At 43.5% G+C, this 3,715-nt stretch overlaps 1 long non-coding RNA gene across 1 annotated transcript in view; it reads right to left on the bottom strand.

Annotated features, from left to right (window-relative positions):
- Nucleotides 1-898: 898 nt before the first annotated feature.
- Nucleotides 899-3,715, bottom strand: part of LOC108448574 — a 7,863-nt gene continuing 5,046 nt past the window's right edge. Inside the window, exon 3 of the long non-coding RNA XR_001864515.1 lies at nucleotides 899-3,196. This is a non-coding gene — a long non-coding RNA (uncharacterized LOC108448574). The remainder of the gene's footprint in view (nucleotides 3,197-3,715) is intronic.

The following is a 3,715-nucleotide window of genomic DNA, read 5'->3' on the forward strand; positions in this document are numbered from 1 at the left end:
CGGGGAGCCCGGAAACCCTGCCGCAAACTCTTCGGACGTGAAAACGGCGCGGAACGGGGCCGGCTGCTTTGCTGAAGCCAGGCACACGTATATTGAGTTTGTCAGGGATCATAAAATGCGAATTGATTATTCAAACAGCCATTGATTATAAAAGAATGCTTACTGCAGCAATGGGAAAGGTTAAAAGGAAATTGACCCTCTCCGTACGTGACATAAAGTCATTAGGTAAATGAGATATTCATACAGGGTGTAATCAAGGTCATGCTAATTTTATTTGCGGTATTCGACTCAAATCTCGAGCTTCGTTTGGGGACAGCAAATTGTCCCCAAGGGAAATGAACCGCCGGGTAGACCACAGGTGCCGTAAAAAACCAAAAAAAACCCTCAGGTAGATAAAAACCGAGTAGGGAAGCAAATTCCCCCGAAGCCCCTTGTCCGTGATGGACCCGAATCCCAGGCCCAGCCCCAACCCTGGTGCGGCCGCGGGGGACGGGCCGGCGCCTACGGAGCTGCGCGCAGAACCGGGGGTCTCCGCAGGGGTCTTTTCACCTCGTTGCTCCCGAGTCCCCTCCGACCGGGGAAAGCTGGGGGTGCGAGCGATGTCAAAGATCCTCGCCTCTCCCAGACAGGATGAGAACATGTAAAAAAATTAGATTTATTTATGCACATATTTATCCCCTCTAATTATAGAAATTAATCCTCTTACTTATGACTAAAAGGTAATGTCTAAGGCATCCCTTTGATGTTTAACAGCATCATTTGTGGCTAACATTCCAACTGATTAAGGAATAATTGTTGTTAAATGCTTTACAAGTGGATAGTGTTTAATTGAGAGGCATTCATAATTTTACGGCTTACCACAAAATGAAACGTAATTAAAAACGCAGAAACTTCCAACTGATTTTGTTCCAATTATGTTTATTGTTCAGACAAATTACTGCACAAGATGGGGTACTTTTCCCCATGTCTAAATGGCACACGCTTCCCAAATACACCCTTGCAGGTTTTTCTTTTCCAGGTACGGCTTGGGACGGCTTTCTGCAGCCTCCCTTCTCCCCACCCCCCACCCCTCCCCATTATAATTAAATGCTCCAGCCTTTTCTTCTCTCCCCCATGCAACACCTTGGGATGTGAGAAAGTGACGGCAGCTTTCTTCCCTCGGAGCTCGAAGTAATTGTAGAAGGGCTGATGAATTTCTTGAAGAAACACTTGCCACACACTGAGGAAACCATCTCCTAGCAGGATTTTACAAACCAAAGTAAACAAAGCACCCCAGGGGCGATTTCCTCCTTTTGCGCAGCGAACTTCTCAATTTACCTCAGAAGGGATCACAAATACACACGAGAATTACAACAGAAATCATACTTGATTTGGGAAACGTATTCTGGACAAGAAGCAGAGAAATTGAAAGTGTTCAAAGGAAGGGACAGTCATTAAAATACCTGCCAGGCGTGCTGCCATTCCCTTAACTAACCGTCCTTCTTTCCCGCGAACTCAGAAATCTCTTCAGCATCTATTTAAATGTAGATATCCCTGGGGGGTCGGGGAAAGGAAGGGGAAAGAAACCGACCCATACACCCCTCAGGTCCATCTCACCAACACCCTCATCCTCGGAAAGGGGTGTGGAATAAAGTTACTTGCCTAATTTCAGTGTTTGTTCTATCGAAGAGAGTTTATTGTGCAAATGGATTTATTTATTTATTCCTGGGTTTCTCCATCCCTCAGCTAGGCTCTTGGAGGAAATTAGAGAGTTGCCTGAGATCATGCTAATAAATAATCACTCCTTACAGTTAAAGGGAATAATCACATCGATCAGACCCTGATAAAATAGGGGGGCATCAAATGCCCAATGCTGCTTAGAGTTTGCTTTTTTCCTTTGGGCTCCAAACCGTTAGGAAAGGATCAGACACATATTTATTGCTCCTTTTGTCTCCTTCTTTCTAGCGGTACTCAAACCCCTGCGTGTGTGTGCGTGGTCTGGGGGGTTATTGCTCTCTTTGGGAAGGTTGTGGCATTCACAGGTGTGCTTTGGCTCATCAATGTAACTCTGTCCAGTTTCCCAATTCTCCCGGAGGGCTTAATCTAGGTGTGAGAGTAGAAAAGTGTTTAAATTCTACTGGGGAAATAAGCGGGGCCGGGGGAGGGAGGGGGGAGAGGAATTCCCTCTTTTGGTGAGTCAGAAATAGCCCAAGCTTTCCAAAGGGCTGTTTAAATTGGACATAATGGAGCAATACCTCCTTTTTTTTCTCTCTCTCTTTTTTTCTTTTATTTCTTTTCCTTTTTTTTTTTTTTTCCTCTTCAGGTATGAGTGTTGAATCCTTTCATTAAACTGACACAGATTTCCAGAGATGGAGAAAAGGAGGGGTATCTGAGGTGGACATTTTATGTAAATGAGCAAATCCGAAATGTATTACAAATCCACTGTAATAAAACTGACAGTTTTGACAGTATTGACAACATAAATATATGTTGGAACACAGCACTTTCAGACACTTAACCGATGAAGCAATAAAAAGATTCGACTACAATATTTCAAATAATCGACATTGATGTTTTGATACATCATTTTTATACCTCAAATCGATCTATCACTCTATGACCGGTCAATTTTAAGCAAAAATCTGCTGCAATTATTTACGCTATTGCCAATGACGACCTAATAACTGTTTTCAATTAATTACAGCAAAACTAAGCATTATGAGGACTAACCGGCCGCATATTCCATTGTATGGCATTACTTGTATGGAGAGCAAACACATATATGTATATTGCATTCTCTCTGTGGGATCAAAAGAAAGACATACAAAGACTATCACAATCTTGGGGGGGGGAGGGGGGTGGGGAGTGTGGAAATAAAAAGCAACCTCTTTTCGGGAACACACTGCCGGCTCTCACCATGCACTTCGAGGAAACACGCTATAATATTTTGTCAGCTCTCTCTCTGTGCAATACCAAACCGGGCTCCTAAGATTTTTTTTTTCCTTTTCTCTTTGGGCTGTGCACTGAATCCCACTTCAAACAATAGGCCGAGCAGTTCTTGAAAAAAAAAAAAAGGATATTCGTGCTTCGAGTGATTGCCTGTCTGTTGTGAGAATCTCCGGATCATTTGAAAAGAGATAGGAGTATATTGTTCTCTCCGGACCGAGAACTCCAGTGTAAAAATGAGAGCGCTCCTCTTCTGGAGTTTTATAGGCAGCTGGAGAACAAAAGGGGATATTTTGAGCGTGCTAGATCAGAGCTCTAAGCAGAGTTTGAAGCCTTTGCAGATTCTCTGGTATCACACTAAAGCCATTTAGTTTGCCCTAACTGTCCTTTTGGTTACCATGTCATACTGGAAAGATTAATTTTTTTTCATGCTTCGGGCTTCTTCGAACAATTGCAAACTAAATTTCTAACTACCCAGTGCAAGCAGTGTTAGTGGGAAGCCCTGACAAGCCAGGTTTGTGGTTGTTTTCTTTTTTCTTTTTTTTCTGGTGTGTGATGGAAATACACATGTCGACTGTTTATGGTCTCCACTTTTATAAACATTCCAGCCTAAATAAAATAAAATTGAAAAGAAAAAAAAAATCTGATCTCTAATCTGATTTGAGTGCTTCACACCCACCCGCGTGAGATAAACCGGACAGACGCGAAGAGGTTCACCTCTATGCCCTTTCCCACGGCGGGTTTCGCCCCCACAGGGATGGGACACGGGACGGGGCCACATCAGAGTCCC

The sequence above is a fragment of the Corvus brachyrhynchos genome, unplaced genomic scaffold, assembly GCF_000691975.1.
Source record: "Corvus brachyrhynchos isolate BGI_N302 unplaced genomic scaffold, ASM69197v1 scaffold115, whole genome shotgun sequence".
NCBI lineage: Eukaryota > Metazoa > Chordata > Aves > Passeriformes > Corvidae > Corvus > Corvus brachyrhynchos.